The sequence below is a fragment of the Nannobrachium achirus genome (assembly GCF_963921795.1).
Source record: "Nannobrachium achirus genome assembly, chromosome: 12".
In the NCBI taxonomy this organism is placed as follows: domain Eukaryota; kingdom Metazoa; phylum Chordata; class Actinopteri; order Myctophiformes; family Myctophidae; genus Nannobrachium; species Nannobrachium achirus.
The window spans coordinates 47,109,024-47,127,029 of NC_137832.1; the positions used below are offsets into that span (position 1 = coordinate 47,109,024).

Consider the following 18,006-nt stretch of genomic DNA (forward strand, 5'->3'; position numbering starts at 1 on the left):
CACACTAACAGAATACATATATGGCCAAGACGCATGGCCAAGTCAGACCATATCTGTGTGGCTGGTTCTACAGACAGGGATCTCCATGTATGGGCATAAAAGGGTATGATGTCAGATGTCATAGACATCATAAGACTTTCACATAACAAATAACTCAGTAAGCATGTTTGGGCTCTCACAGCATATCTCCATATACAGAACATGGATCTCCATATATGGGTACCAGGGGTCTCGGTCGCATGTCGCCCTGAGGCGTCTTACTAGTAGGTGTTATGAATTAATTACTCTCAGCCTATCTACAAGTTTGTCACATTGTGATGTCTTTGTAGATCAGCTATTTCTTTTCTTTTTTTTTCAACCCACGATTTTGTAACCCATTTTTCATCCAGTGCCAATAGCCTAAGCTGTAATCCTCCTGCCAACCTGAGGAGATCCCCGAACTGAGCTCATGCTTCCTTCAATGTATGAGGACTTTGCGTAACGCTTCTTATCACCTGACAGAGAGCAGGTTCCCCGGTAGGACGTAGCACGTGGAAGGAACACGTTATTCCAACCAGTTCCTTTCCCCTCCATCAGGCGCCCCCCGGCTGACCAGGGGGAGGCAGTATAGAGACCAGGATTACTGCATGTTTTTTGTGAGGGTACCTACCCTGGGGGACACAGGGAGAACATGCAAACCTCACACAGAAAGGCCCTTTCTCCAACCCCATCTAGGGTGTGGGCATTGATGACGTGGAGGAGAGAACATGCCCCAGTGTCCACAATCTAGCTGTGAGGCGACCATGCTGCCGACTGCTCCACAGTCTCCCCCGTAGATCAGCTGTTTCTACTACTTTTGCACAACAGTGTCACATAACAAAAATCGGGTAATGATGTATGTAAGTAAGTGAATGGGTAGGTGCAAGACATCATTAAAAATGAACCCCATGGGACATTAGTTGACCACGGCAACAAGATTAAATCATAACTAGAAGCAGTGCTCTTCCGAGCACAGGTCTCCACCAGGTCAGGCATGTAATGTGTTTTACATAAGTCGGCCTCCTGATGGCGCTATAAAAGGCTGATGTAAAAAATGCAGGGAAAAGGTTTTACCTTGGCCTCTAAGGAGTGCGCATACAAAGTTTGACACTAATCGGTGGAGTTATAGGTGAAAACATGAATCGGCCTGTTATAGCGCCACCATGAGGCTGATTTGATTTTTCTTAAGTGGCATTTATTCCTCTGCCTATTGGGAATGTGCATGCACAATTTCACCAAAATCGCACACTGCGTTCAGGATTTCAGGCATTTTATTCAAAACTGACCAATCCTGCAAACTTTGAAAGCCAGTTTTAGCCAATCAGGATGGAATATGGAAAATCTGACACATCCATGTCGATCACATGACTGTAGAGATACTGTCTACTGATTTACGTGATTTTTGGACAAAATCTGTAGGAGTACTGGCAAAAGTTAGTTTTGCAAAAGTCGGCCTCCTGGTGGCGCTAGAACAGGCCCATGTGAAATATTTGGGGCAGAGGTTCTGAATTGGTGTCGAGGGAGTGTGTGTGCACAGTTTGGCAGCGACCGGGCGAACGGCGCCGGAGATTAGCTGGTAACGGACAAACGGACGGACGGACGCACGGACGGACACACGCACGCACGGACGGACGGACGGACGGAGGGGAAAACATACTCTCCCTCAGCCTTCGGCTGGTGGAGACAACTAGACACCATAAGGGTCTTAAAAAAACAGGTTTCGAAAACATGTCGTTGGGGTGCTCTGGGAGCCTCTGATCTACCCTACTAACATCATTGAGACATGTTTCCTGGAAATGAGCAACACTGGAGGAAGCTGTTTGAGTTTGAACAAGCAGCCATTTGGAGATCTCAAGGAGCAGATAAACAGAGCGAAGGCAATGAGGGGCGTCCACGGTGAGGAAGGGAGAGAAAAAGAGATAAATGACCCCCCCCTGCCACCCCTCACCTCCTTACCGCCACGCAATTTATGATTTTGTTGAGAGTAAAAGTAATTTATGTTGTTTTGTCCACACCAGGCATGTGACAGGTGCAGTGCATATTTTGAAAAGCAGACCAACCTAGTCTCCTCGAAACATGAACGCACGCACACATTCACGCGCGCACACACACACACACAGAGGCGGTTGGGGACCACCAACGAGGGAGCTACCAAATTTGGACAGAGCACGTTGGGAGGTTCAAAAGAGAGGGTTTCCTGGACTGGGTCAAAGCCTGTCTGGTGGGATATTATTGTGGTTGGAAAAGCACTGGTCCCACGCTTGACGCACTTGATTTAGTGGAGGTGGGCTACCACCCCAGCAAAAGGATGATGAAATCACTTCTCCCCGTCTCTCTCTCTCTCTAACCCCCACCTCCCTATTCACAACCTCTCTTATACTCCCCCTTCTCCCTTTCTTGTAAATACACACAGCCTAGGAATTTGAGCGATTTATGGTGCCATCCGTTATGGATAGACGGCCAACGGTAAAAACAAGCAGATATTTCCACGCTTCTACTGACCGCTGCCTTATTTTGGAACTGGGTCGTGCTTGAGGCGAAATGTGCTCTTAGGCGCTTGGCCCCTTTGTTTGGCTCAGTGGAAGTGTGCTGTCCCTGAGCACCAAAGTGTTTATGAGTTTCATCTTGAGGTGGGAGGGATGGGTATACTCTTGCTCAACGTCCCACTCGCCAGGATTGACAAGCTGCTTGATCTTTCTTTCTTCTTCGTCATCTGCTGGATCCCAGTCAGGCCATTTCCGTCGTCTTGGTACGCGTCCTGTAGCCGCTCCGCCTGTCTCCGTCATAAAAACTGGACATTGTTTTTCTCACATCACGTCAAGTGTCCACCAGGCCGCTAAGTATGTGGGTCAAGTTCACTGCAGTGCACCCTCAGAGTGAGCGATCAAATCTATCTCTGACCCGAAATATCACCGATCATGCAATACTCCTTCACACCCTCGTAAATGATGAAGGCTAAATAAAAATGTCATTGAGTGTGTCATTTTATCCAAGGACTGAGGGTTTGAATGAAAATCAAGTAGAATCCAGCCTTATACTTCCACTGTGTAGTTGTAACAGTGACAGTCTACTGTATACTGGCTTCCTCCTGACTCCTTTCCTGCAACTTTAAGACAAGCGAACACACTTGATTTATTTGTATGTGTTGTGATACCGCACCAGTGACGCACAGTGACTTCCTGGCCTCTCAATCCTTGTACCCTACAATACCTTAGTGGCTTGTTCCCCTCAATGAACCTTGACTTAAAGGACAACTTTGTTTTTTTTACAACAAGGGTTCTAGATTGTAATTAGAGAAAAGAAAAGATGAGTGTTAAAATGTTTTCATGTACTGCTTTCTTTCTAGCCATTTTAGAGATTTTGATTTCAGTGGTTGGGGGCATGCGTACAAGTGTCTAAATATGGCTTTTTAGAGGCAAGGGATTTCTTTATTACTATTTATTGCAACACTACTAGCCCCCATTTAGAGGCAAGGGATTTCTTTATTACTATTTATTGCAACACTACTAGCTCCCATAAGTCACATCTGTTCATGAACGATTGCGGTGCATTTTAGGAATGGGCTTATTGTGTCCAAAAATACATATTTAGCCACTTGCACACATGCCCCCAACCACTGAAATCAAAACCATTAAAATAGCTAAAACGATAGAAAGGAGTGAAATGAAAAAATAAAATAAAAATAATAATAATAATACACTTATCTTTTCTTTTCTCTAATTACAATCTAAAATATGAACCCTTGTTGAAAAAAAAATACAAAGTTGTAAACTATTGGGGTGGTTGTATTCTGTCTCCCTTCTCTTCTATTGAGACCAGGGGCGGCCTTAGTAATCTGGAGGCCCGTTTCAAGAGCTATTGATGAGGCCCCCCCGCGCCGCCGCCAGCGTACCGAGGCCACAGCAGCCGCGCAACAATTGCACACAGAAGTTGACCTATAGTCAATGACTGGCTGCTATTAATATATTATTATTATATCACTACATAATGTTGTAGCATTGACCTAAATGGTGCTATATTAACAAGGATACATGATTATTAAAAAGTGTTATAAGTGTGTTGCAAGTTGAACAAGGCTTGCTGGCTAGCTCTTGGAGGCCCCCTGGTGGCTGAGGCCCGTTTCAATTGAAACTGGTGAAACATAGCTAAGGCCTCCCCTGATTGAGACATTTAGATTTGTGTCAAAGGTCACAACCTGATGGTCCAAATTCAATTCATGACCAAAGGAATAGCATATGCACATCCCCACAACTTTGTAAACGGTGCTGGATCCAGGAACAAACAGTGAATGAACAAAGGGCAATGTCCGCACACGATATAATGCTCTCCCGTCTTTTCTTTTTATTTCTCAACCAACAAACAACGTAAGGGCAATGTCCGCACACAATATAATGCTCTCCCGTCTTTTCTTTTTATTTCTCAACCAACAAACTACGTTTCGCCCGGTTACATGTCTCCATTACGACATGTCTCCTTTCCGACATGTCTCCATTCCGACACTAACACTAACATCCCTAACCCTAAACTTAACCTCTATGGAAGTGTTGCCACTCCGACAATAAGAAGTCACTGTCGGAAAGGAGACATGTCGGAATGGAGAGCACCTCCCGTTTCGCCCAGCAGGGCTTTCTCAAGTTCCCAAATTCAATTTATCCCCTGAGCAAGCAGGCATGCTCTATTAGCTCAATGGTAAAAATCTCAGCGGCTCAAGAAACCGGGTTCAGATCTGGGGTTGGGGTAGAAGAGGAAAGTTACATAGTGCAGCTTTAATGCCTGCACACATTCAACTCAGTCCGAGCAGTCTTCAGCACCTTTTACGGTGGATTACGGTATCATAAGTCAGACTCTAACTGCTTCGCTCAGATAAAGATTGAACCCAATCTCCCAGCTTTTGTTAAAATTGTGTAGAATAATTTAAAGAGTTAAACAAGAAACCTGCATTGCAGAACCATTCCCAAAGTCTTTTAGTGTCGCTCCTTATATTGGGGTGGTGACATGATTGGTTTCCAAAGCCTGTACAATGTTGCTTTGTAAAGCACTTTTAGCTGCATTTCATGTCATGAAAGGTGCTATACAAATAACGTTTATTATTATTGTTAACCTTGCTTATTACGTATTATTACTTTAACCATTATTTTATGCTTTAACTATTGAAAAATAGCAGATATACAAGCTCACAGCGCGGCAGATAAAGATCTGGCAGATACAATACTTGATTACATGTACTTAGTTATTTTACAACACTGATGCTGTCATGGTCAGACACTTTTCAGATAGAGCTGTGCACATGTCATCCTACATGCATATACTTAGGGAGGGTAGCCCAACCCTACCCTCCCTGCCCCTTCCTTGTATATACTGTACATACTGATTGTTTAGACTTACTGTTACCTGCCCCTTCCTTGTATATATTGTATATACTGTACTTACTGATTGTATAGACCTACTGTTTTCTTTTTTTCTTTACATATCTACTGCATAGTACTGTGTTCTATTTGTCTGTCATTCAATGTTATATGAGATACTTTAATGGTTTCCTGTTGAAATAAGCTTAGTCTTTTCATGGATCTCCTTTTAGTAGACCTTGTACCAGTGAACTGTACCGTCATGAATCTGTACATTTTCCTATGCAAACTTCTAATAAAGCCTTCAATCAATCAATCAATCAATCAAACCTGTGTAGCCGTAATGTCATTGACATTACAGATCTAGAGAAGCAAATGTGGGGATATCGAACACTTGTTCTACATTTTAGCCTGATTTCAACTCAGACTGAAGCTTCCAGTTCACTCTGTGGAGTGGGCTTCTTAAGCTGTGACATCATTTTGTAGTCAGAACCCCGCTGGTGCCAAGCGGGTTTATTGTCAATATGGGCAGTGCTGTGTCCCTCGCGTAATAGTGTCTAAATATGGCTTTTTAGAGGCAAGGGATTTCTTTATTACTATTTATTGCAACACTACTAACCCCCATAAGTCACATCTGTTCATGAACGATTGCGGTGCATTTTAGGAATGGGCTTATTGTGTCCAAAAGTACATATTTAGCCACTTGCACACATGCCCCCAACCACTGAAATCAAAACCATTAAAATAGCTAAAATGATAGAAAGGAGTGAAATGAAAAAAATAAAAAAATAAAATAGAAATAATAATAATAATAATACACTTATCTTTTCTTTTCTCTAATTACAATCTAAAATATGAACCCTTGTTGTAAAAAAACACAAAGTTGTAATATGATTGGGGTGGTTGTATTCTGTCTCCCTGCTCTTCTATTGAGACATTTAGATTTGTGTCAAAGGTCACAACCTGATGGTCCAAATTCAATTCATGACCAAAGGAATAGCATATGCACATCCCCACAACTTTGTAAACGGTGCTGGATCCAGGAACAAACAGTGGATGAACAAAGGGCAATGTCCGCACACAATATAATGCTCTCCCGTCTTTTCTTTTTATTTCTCAACCAACAAACAACGTAAGGGCAATGTCCGCACACGATATAATGCTCTCCCGTCTCTTCTTTTTATTTCTCAACCAACGAACAACGTTTTGCCCGGTTACATGTCTCCATTCCGACATGTCTCCTTTCCGACATGTCTCCATTCCGACACTAACACTAACATCCCTAACCCTAACCCTAAACTTAACCTCTATGGAAGTGTTGCCACTCCGACAATAAGAAGTCACTGTCGGAAAGGAGACATGTCGGAATGGAGAGCACCTCCCGTTTCGCCCAGCAGGGCTTTCTCAAGTTCCCAAATTCAATTTATCCCCTGAGCAAGCAGGCATGCTCTATTAGCTCAATGGTAAAAATCTCAGCGGCTCAAGAAACCGGGTTCAGATCTGGGGTTGGGGTAGAAGAGGAAAGTTACATAGTGCAGTTTTAATGTCTGCACACATTCAACTCAGTCCGAGCAGTCTTCAGCACCTTTTACGGTGGATTACGGTATCATAAGTCAGACTCTAACTGCTTCGCTCAGATAAAGATTGAAGACAATCTCCCAGCTTTTGTTAAAATTGTGTAGAATATATATATATATATATATATATATTTTTTATCCCACGATTTTGCAACCCATTTTTGAGCGGTGGTTACACCGTCTCCTATACGTGGCCGTGTGTGTATGCGTGCGTGTGTGTGTGCGTGTGTCCGTGTCTGTATGTAGCCTGCAGAGCCTGCAGCACCTTTTCTGACCACACATGTTAAGGGAGGGGCGCTGTTGTTCAGGCCAGACACACACACACACACACACACACACACACACACACACACACACACACACACACACACACACACACACACACCGACCACCGCTCAGTTCACACAGGTGTGATTTTTTCACCCAGTGCCAATTGCCTATGTAATCCTGGGCTCTGCTCTCCCTCTGCCGCGCCTGGGGAGACAACGGACTGACCTCATGCTTCCTTCAATGCATGAGTAGTCCAAGTTGTTTCTTTTCACCTGACATGGCGTGGAAGGAACACGTTATTCCAACCAGTTCCTTTCCCCTCCATCAGGCGCCCCGGCTAGCCAGGGGGAGGCATTATTGAGACCAGGATTACTGCATGTTTTTGTGAGGGTATCAACCCTAGGAGACACGGGGAGAACATGCAAACTCCACACAGAAAGGCCCTATCGCCGACCCCACCTAGGGTGTGGGTGCTGATGACGCGGAGGGAGAAACACGCCCCCAGCACCCACATGTGTAGAATAATTTAAAGAGTTAAACAAGAAACCTGCATTGCAGAACCAATCCCAAAGTATTTTAGTGTAGCTCCTTATATTGGGGTGGTGACATGATTGGTTGTCAGTTGAAGTCTGTACAATGTTGCTTTTTAAAGCGCTTTGAGCTGCATTTCATGTCATGAAAGGTGCTATACAAATAACGTTTATTATTATTGTTAACCTTGCTTATTACGTATTATTACTTTAACCATTATTTTATGCTTTAACTATTGAAAAATAGCAGATATACAAGCTCACAGCGCGGCAGATAAAAATCTGGCAGATACAGTACTTGATTACATGTACTTAGTTATTTTACACCACTGATGCTGTCATGGTCAGACACTTTTCAGATAGAGCTGTGCACATCTCATCCTACATGCATATACTTAGCAACCTGTGTAGCCGTAATGTCATTGACATTACAGATCTAGTGAAGCAAATGTGGGGATATTGAACAGTTGTTCTACACACTGTGGAGTGGGCGGGTCTATGGTGTGGAACCAGGCTAACTACATTTTGCAACCCGATTGACACACCCGTCATAATTGACACAAGGTATTAACAGTCAGACACTGAGGATGGGGGGGGGGGGGGGGGGGGAAGAGAGAGAGAGAGAGAGAGAGAGAGAGAGAGAGAGAGAGAGAGAGAGAGAGAGAGAGAGAGAGAGAGAGAGAGAGAGAGAGAGAGAGAGAGAGAGAGAGAGAGAGATATGAACAAGTTTTAATCATAATGCCGAGTTACTGTTTCATGACTATAGGTACAAATCTCACTGCTTACATTATTGCGACCATAGGTCGCATTTACTACCAAAACCTCCACCGGCTGTCTGTCTGTCAGTGAGTGAGTGAGTCCGTCACACTTTTGCCCTGCTCATATCTCCACAACCGTTGCCCCCATCCATGCCAAATTTTGCACACACACTCCTTGACTGCCAAACTACAACCTCCAAGGACCCCCGGAGCCCCAGGGACCCCCAGGTCCCTGGGGGGACCCCCAGATGTAAAAAATGACCAAATGTGCTCACACGTCACACGTCACACTTTTTCCCTGCTTATATCTCCGCACCCGTTGACCCGATCCATGCCAGATTTTACACACACACTCCTTGCCTGCCAAACTACAACCTCCAAGGACCCCCGGAGCCCCAGGGACCCCCAGGTCCCCGGGGGACCCCCAGATGTAAAAAATGACCAAATTTGCAAAAATGACCAAATGACCACCCCAACGGGGCTGCTCACGGGGAATTCCCGGGGACCACCGACTCCTGGTGCTCCAGAACGGATGCAAAAGTGGTGGCGCCCCCAGTGGAGGACCCCCTGCCACTGCAGCGCACATAAAATGCCGTAACTCGGGCTAGGAGCGTCCGGGAGAGCCGGGGCCGGTACCTATTCGTCCGCCAAGGCAACGCGGAGACCCCACCCCTCATTTCTCACATGGCCCTATTCTAGCGCCACCTTCAGGCCGATTTTTAAAACACATTTTTGGACACTGCTCCTACAGTTTTTGCCCTAAAATCACGAATATCACTACACAGCATGTCTACACTCATGTCATCAACATGGATCAGGAAGATTTTGGAAAAACAAATTTTAGCCCTATTTGTGGAGATAAGCCACCTACGGTCGCTTATCTCCCGATTAGGGAGTCTTACTGGTTATTATATTATTGAGCTGTGCTAGCCACTCCTACGTCTGGCTTCGTGTGTAAGTATGTACACGGATCTCCATGTATGGAGATAACTGACGTCATGGACAGAACGGCCCATACAAGGAGAGATGTAATTGTACGTGTGTCGCGTTTGATACCATGCGAGCACAGGTGTGATTTTTCTTCTTATGTTGCGCTCTACTGAGTGCATATTTCTAGTTTTAACTTTCTTTCCCCCTCAGTACACTGGGTCAACTTGTAAAGCAAAACATATATTGCATCGCCCAACTATTGGAAGCCTGTGGGTATTAATAGCATTCTGTTTCAAGTTTATACTTTTGTAATTGGTGGCAAATGTATTAAGCTTTTGATTTCTATTCTACAAGTTGTCTCATTGTTTCTTGCATCATTTCTTCATTGTGTTTGTCTCTCTTCTTCTTCTCAGTTTTCCATTCCATCCTGTTTTTCTGTTTGTTTGTAACTTTTTATTAGGAATAACAACTTGAGAATTACCATTTTGTCCTCAACGACAATACCACAACAACACAATTGGACAAAACATTTAACAAAAACAAAAAAAAAACACAAGACAATCAAATGATACCAAATGTGAGAACAACGAAACAAAGCAGAACAATAAAAACATCAATAAGTATATCCTCCAATATATATACTCCAAGCAGAGCACACAATAGGATTCATTCATAGATTGTAGATATCAATGTCTCTCTCACTTAATTTTAATTTAGTCTAATTATAGTTGACTAAATTTAAGATTTTAGTCCACAAAATCTACATTTGATTTTGTCGACAAAAATGTATTTTGGCAGGCCTTGATGGCGTCGTAATGGCTGATTTTACACCGGGTTGCATGCTGAAAATAGCCGATCTACCATGATGCATTGTGGGCTTGTAGATATGATTTTTGTCAGAGCGCAACCCCGGAGCGCAAACCAAACATAAAATTACCTGTCTTGGATCTCTTCTCCACTAGTCCCTACCTAACATTTTAGTCAAGTTTTTATTTGTTGACGAAAATGTCAATATATTTAGTCTTAGTTTTAGTCATCATAGCTTTGTTTTTATTGAGTTTTTGTCAGTGAAAAAAGGCAGTCAGCGTCACGGTCACAGTTTCAGTTGGCGGAAGGAACACTGCTCCCCGTCTCTCATTGCTGTCCTTTCTCGGTGATTTTGAAAGCCATCCTCCAGCCCCGTTGGACCTCAGACACACGGTTATCCGATAAGAGTCGTGTTTGCTGTCATTGTTGGTGTGCTGAACCATTTTAACACCAGCTGGGTATAAATAGACCATTTTTTAAGTAGGCCGGTTTATCTTGTGCTCTCATGTAGCCACTCACCGCCAAGGTGCAAGGCTGCTGCAGGGGGGGCATTGTCACCATCATGTCAGTCTGATCCCACACTGTCACACTCATGCAGCAGTTAGAGGTCAAACTGGAAAATCTGCTCCGAGATCGAAATACATTTCCGGCCAGAAGTGTTCATTGGCATTCGCAGACTGTTGATCTGAGGTAATGAGCTGTTGCAGCTCTCTTTCTCCTTGCCATTGCTGTGATTACATCAATTTCCTTGAGGTTTTAGTGCATGTTAAGGTGAAATGCGTCTTTTCCACTCTGATATTCAGACCTGAACTCGAGTGCACTTGTCCCATATCAAGGGTAGACTTGAGTCCTTTTTAGCAAGCTGTGCTTTGGCTGACATTGACACAACATTGCGTCCGGCTATCTCCCAGCTGCGTGCAGTGACAGAGTCTGGCGAGTATTTCCGACCCAGCTGGTGCCAGGTATGGGATTAGGTGGGAAGGGCATCACCAGCGACACAGGGAGGCATCCGTTAATGGCGTCTGAGCACGCGCGTGCGTGTCGGTGTTTGCGTGTGCGCACGTCTGGGAATGACGTCGAGTCTAGACGGACCATCTCGACGCGCGCGTGCATGACACTCGATGACAGCTGATGAAGTAGTGGTCATAATAAGAGGCACTCATCGCCGCTGTGTTTGAGTGCTCTGGCGGTGGTAAAGTCTTGTCGAGGCATTCTATTTGAAGGAGCCTGGCAGATCTTTGCGCCTGCAATGTACTTCTCTTGACGTTTGCGATGTATATATCCATATCTTACCAATTAAATTGCTTTTAATGAAAGTCAGTGGATTTTTTTTAAAGGGAGAAAAAGAAACGGTGTATTTGCATACGAACATAACGTTGAGTGTTTGTGTCACATAGGGGTTAAACCCGTTTGTGCCCGAGTGGGGTTGTGCATGAATATACTGTAGGCCTACAATATATTTGGTGGCACATGAGTTGGACTTTAAAAATGTGTGTGAATGAGGACATTATGTGCATATATTGAACTCTGTGGATTCCATGTTGCCTTCCATTGGCTGTTCACACTCACACACGCACGTGGCGCGCGCGTGCACACACACACACACACACACACACACACACACACACACACACACACACACACACACACACACACACACACACACACACACACACACACACACACACACACACACACACACACACAGGCCACCGGGGGAATTACAGTAAGAACATCACAGAACACTAACCAGTCTGCTGTGGCCACCATCGAGCAAAGTAAATATGTGAGCACATGTCCTCAGGACAAAACCACGACATTGTACTCAAAGCAACATGGTTCGTATTACTATCAAATGGGACCACAATGCGGCTTGCTTTGCCCAGCAGGGAGGCATGGTCCTCTGTGCAAAGGAAAAGGTCCACCCCAAATTGAAATCATTTGTAAATTGTCATTTGGGCTCAAAGCAGATGCTTCCAGACTGTTCTGATTTTGAGTTCTGAGGCCTTTTTGAAGAAACAGCTGTGGGACTTATGTACATTTGGGGCTTCATGCAAAGATATCACCCTATCAGTCTTGGCCGGTGCCCAGAGAAGGGCGCAGGCTGCGCAGATTCTGCAATGGACAGCCCATTGATAACCACTTGAACCCTATAGCATTCTGATTCTGGGTATTTGCGATACACAATGTTTTGTAAGATTACCTTGTGACTCGTTGTGAGTTTGTAGATTGGCTTTGACGAGATTCGGTATTGAGGTAAAAAGAAAAAACAAGGGGACAAAGTATAGACCCCTGGGGGACCCTGTCAATGAAGTATATGGAGTAAGTCATTTAGTCAAATCTGGTTTAGCTGAAGTAACTGCAATGTAAGGCCCCAATGTCAACATCACAGCTCTTTGACCTGAGGCAGATTCTACAAATGTCTAAATCCAGTTTTCTGAAAAACGTATGTTGCTATATGTCAGTGGTTCTCTAACTTTTTCATGTCAAGGACCCCCAAGGTTATATGTGTTTGGCTGCAGACCGCCATCTCAAAATATTTCTTTCCAGGGACTCGCCAGAAGCAAAGATTTGAGTTAAAATATATAATAATCAAATATATATTCAAAGAGTTATCAAAAATGTTCAAGATTTTTCTAAAACAGAAGATCTACAAGCTTGTTGCGCAGCACAAAGTGCTACAGTATGAGCTTGTATATGCGCTATTTTTGAATAGCCAAAATATAAAATAATACTGTAATGGTTAAAGTGGTTACACAGATGCCTTCCCGATTTTAATGGGCTATAAAAGGATAAAACACACACCTGTACTTCAATAAGCAAAAGTTTCCACACAATCATAGTTATGGGGCACAGACATTCAAAAAAAGTAATGTTTCATCCGCAGTCCATGCTGCCTTCATCAGGGTTAAGACTGGATTAAGAGTCCTACTGATGAAGGCAGCATGGACATGTTGAAATGTTGTCTTTTGTCTTTTTGTCTCAATAATGTAGCTTAGGAATCGAAACCATGATTTCTGTTAACGCGTATTCTTTATTGAAGAAACATGGACTTCTCGCAAGTGGGACAGAGTAGAGAAAACATTTAATCATGTGAATCCTGAGATCCACATGGGCGCAGTATGGCCTCACGTGGATCTCAGGCTTAATGTGGCCAGCCTGCCTGTCAGTCGTAGTCGTCTATGACATATCTATAATGGATGACTCCAAATTTGGCCACGGTCTGAGCTGAGCCCCGCTGACTTCCTTTATAAAATGAAATGCATATTTATAAAAAAATACAAAACATGTGAAAAAAAATACAAGTTAATTTCAGAAAATGATGGGCCGGGGCGCCCGCTGGCCTACTGGTCCGGGGGCATTCCACTTAGGCAGTGCCACATAGGCATGGATTCCTGGCGGCGGCGCCGGTTCGATTCCCGATCCGGACGACCTTTGCCACATGTCACTCCCTGTCTCTCCCCCATTTCCTGTCAGTCTACTGTCATATCAATAAAGGCATAAAAAGCCCAAAAACAAATCTTAAAAAAAAAATCACACCCGTGTGAAGTGGAGCTGTGTGTGTGTGTGTGTGTGTGTGTGTGTGTGTGTGTGTGTGTGTGTGTGTGTGTGTGTGTGTGTGTGTGTGTGTGTGTGTGTGTGTGTGTGTGTGTGTGTGTGTGTGTGTGTGTGTGTGTGTGTGTGTGTGTGTGGATCATGTGTACCGATTTTTGTGACATTTGAAGAAAATATGTAGGAAAAGGAGCAAAAAGTGTGTTTTGGAGAAAATTCAAGATGGCGGAAAATCTATCATGGCGCAAATGGGCATGGCCTATATGGGGAGATGCGTCATGACCCAAGGAATCCAGGGAAAAAATATTTTTAATTTTCCGACCTACGGTTCAAGAGTTACAGGCCAAAACGTAAAGTGGGGTGTTATGGCGCCACCATGCGGCCAAATGACACAATTATTTTTTATTTAATCCATGAAATCATTATGAACCTCCTCTCCAAGACTTGAAACTCTAGCCCCTCACTCTAGCGAGAGACAAATGATTGAATGTGAGTTTTTGCGATTCCCATTATAAGTCAATGGGGAAAATTAATTCACTAATAAATTAATATCAATTAAACTATTGAACCTTTCTCTTAGCAAGTTACTAGCCTACGATTCCCGAGTAAGCCGGTCGATTTGACATATGGCGCGAGTGTGTGGTGGCAAAACTGTGGGACTAGTAGCGTGCCGAAGTTTAGGAAGTTCAGGCTACATACAGACACACAGACAGACCCACACAGCCACGTATAGGGAGCCTGTGTTTCACACAGCTCCAAAAAAAAAAAGATGGGCTGATCAGACCACACCATTGCAGTAGGCCAAGGAAGACACTCCACCATACATTTTTCAGATCTGCCTCATGATGGTGCTATACCAGGGTGCTTTACGTTTTAACCTACAAGCCCCCTCCCCCCACCACCCCTGCCAAATTAGGTACAAATAATTGTGAGACAGTCATGTGACAATGAGTGTCAAACAGGGTTTTGATATTCCATGCCCTTTGCCTGTAATTGGCTCCCAAAATGAGTGGGAGGGGCCTCTTCCTTACAAAGACCATGTCATATACTGTATCATGAAGACAACATTCATTCAAAGCCAAATTGGAATGGCATGTCAGGGCTTCTCTAAAGCACACCACCACACTCCACAAAGCTCCATGTCAGGTCTTCTCTAAAGCACACCACCACACTCCACAAAGCTCCATGTCAGGTCTTCTCTAAAGCACACCACCACACTCCACAGAGCTTCCCTTTGTAGTTATTGTCCTTGCCAGGCTGGATACGTCCCCATCTTACCATCCATCCGTGTGTCTGTCTGTGAGCAGGTAATCTCCGTCAGCGCTGGGCCGATTGGTGTGAAACATTGCGTACACATTCCCAGTATTAAGTACCTACACCTGCATATTTCAAATTGACCTCAGTGTGGCGCTATAACAGCTCACTTTACGATTTCTTCTTCTTCTACGGTCTTGAACAGTACAATCAAATTTTGTGTTCTCTTCAATACACATGTTTTTGCAAACTCTTACAAATCAGTACACACTAATATCTCTGGAGTCATGTGTCCAAGATGTATCAGTCAGATTTTTCGGATTCCATTCTGATTGGCTAAGATTGGATTCAAAAGTTTGCGGGAGGGGTCTGTTTTGCACAAAATGCAGTAAGCCATGAACAATCCCTGTAGGCCAAGGTGCCGCTATCACGTTTTAGGCATACAGTATAACTCTACGATTGACGTCCAAAGTTTGCAGGCCCTGGGAGCATATCACGACCTGGCGGAGACCTGTCTGCGCTCCGACGAGCACACTTTTCTAGTTTAATTTTTTTATATATATATATATATTCCTGGAACATGGAAAGCGTGTTTTGCTAATTATGGGGAACGTAATGCCTGGGGATTGGTGCTTGGTGCAGGTCAGGCCTCACATACAGCATAGGAAGTGTTTACTTAGAAACAGACACGGCTGTGGCTGCAGCTTGATGGCTGTATCAACAGCTCAAGTGTTTTCCACCTCGCTCCAGCTCCAGCTCCTTCCACAAAGAAGTAAGCCAGCTTTATTATGGGAGGAGTGCTCCTTCACTCACCCACAAAAAAGGAAAAAAAAGTGCATAGCGTCGTTGTCTGGTGGAAACCTTGTATGTAATTTTTTGTTATTATAAAAACGATTTAAAATAGTGAAAATAGCCGACAAGCTGCTATTTTCACTACTTTTGTGCAACAACTTTGTATGATGAAGTAGGGCTTTAATTTACAAGAAAACATACACATTTCAAACTTAGACATACAAGGTTTCTGCCTGACAGTGACGATATTCTGTAGCCCTACCGTATATAGTAGTTTTTTTGTAGATTAATGCCTTAATTCATCATACAAGAGTGTCACACACAAGGACCAAAATAGCGTTGTGTCAATATAATAATATTATAATTTACACCTGCAAAGTAACTTATAAGTCGGTAAGGTATGTGTTGTAATAATAATCAAAATCTACAAAGTAACTAGTAACTAAAGTTTTCAAATAAATGTAGTGGAGTAAAAGTACAATATTTGAATCCAAGATGTAGAGGAGTAGAAGTAAAAGTATTGGAAATTGGAAATAAAAGTGGCGATAAAAATGAATGACCAGAGGGGGATATCAACAGTAAAGGCATGGATGTCCCTCCCCCAGCAAATGGAACCCTGCTCCTTCCCATCATTGTATTGTAACTTCTCCATTTGTAGCAGAGGGTGGGGGGCGCTGCCTGTTTTTGGTTAGGAAGACTTCAAAGAGGATGGCTCTCACTGTAGTTCAACTTTCAAGAGCGGAACAAAAAGGCCCGATTAGCAACATGTTTGTATTTTGTTCAAGGTAAAACTTTGGAGAGAACCTCATGCGCGGGGAGGCAGCCATACATGAGAACGCGTTGTTCGAGCTGACCGTGAATCTGAAACCGTGCCGACGTCAGGGCCCAACAGCGAACATGACAGACCTCAACAGTAGCCTAATGCACACCAAATGGAAATGCAGCTCGGTTGATTCCAAAATATGTCAAGTCACTTTTTTGAAAACGACATCATCAAAGTCTGCTTGAATTCGTGGCCAAATTCGGAAACACCGGTCATCAAATGCAAGCGGAAGAGAATAGTGGCTTATTGATATGACTGTCTGCTCTTCATGTCTGCCGTGTAATCTATTGCTTATGTTTCTAACAGCCTTGCCACCCAGGGTAGTTTATTAGCCCAAAGTCAATCTGGGGCAAAGGAGTCTGTATTTTGAACACAAGTGTATGTGTGACCAGATGCCTGTTTCATTCTTCTCTTTCTTTTCTATCAATAGTTTAGCCATAGCCTCCATGGAATGTTCAATGTTTTTGTTTTTCTTTTGCTTTTTAGTTTTTCTTTTACGCAGCCCACTCCCCTTTTTATGTCAAAAATGTTGTCCCTGGTTGTGGTTTAAGCTGTTTGCCATGTAGCTCTGTTCCAAAGAAAATGAATCATGTGGATTTCGTGATCCACATGGGAAGGTTGTGGCTCCATTGTGGATCTCAGAGCTGGCTCCAATGTGGATCTGGGACTTTATGTAGCTTAAAAGGTACGGTACAGTACCGTACAGTATATCTCACCGGGGATACATCAAACCTTTCACATTAAATCAAAAAGGCTGGTTGTGCGTTGACAGTGAATCACTGAAAGGCATGCTATGCCATGCACAGCATGTCTTGTACATCCATGGTCTACATATTGTACCTTGATTAATCACGTATGTGCTATACGTACTTTGACGAATAGCAAAGAATTTGAAAAATGTTTAATAACGTTGAAATTCTTTGAACGTTTGCTCAAAATTAGGACACCAGGGTTAATGTGGTTAGGTTCACAGCATGGGCCTCCACTGCAGGAGCTCCACCACTTTAACCCTAACGCCCCCTGTTCTGGAGTGAACATTTGTCATGAATAGGCGATTTTCAAGCTCATCACGTTTGTGATGTGTTGTGAGCTTGTAGATCTGCTATGTCTGCCGAAAAGATTGGTTGTTGTAGGAAACGAGAGCAGACCAAGTATAGAGCCAACCCAGGTCAGTTTCACTACGAATCGAGGATTTAAGTGGTTAAACTCGTAGATCTGCTATTTTGGGCATGCGAGCATTATGTATTATTACATTTACTCAATGTAAACGGTGAACATTGCTATCTGTGGAATTTTCAGATATTGTGCTTTGAATTAAGGCACTTACTGTATGTTTATCCAATTTGCCTT

At 43.6% G+C, this 18,006-nt stretch overlaps 1 protein-coding gene across 1 annotated transcript in view; it reads left to right on the forward strand.

Moving 5' to 3' along the window:
• Positions 1–18,006, forward strand: part of LOC308296133 (ADP-ribosylation factor-like protein 15) — a gene marked incomplete at both ends in the record, with an annotated part of 197,173 nt that overhangs the window by 72,662 nt on the left and 106,505 nt on the right. The window lies entirely within an intron of this gene.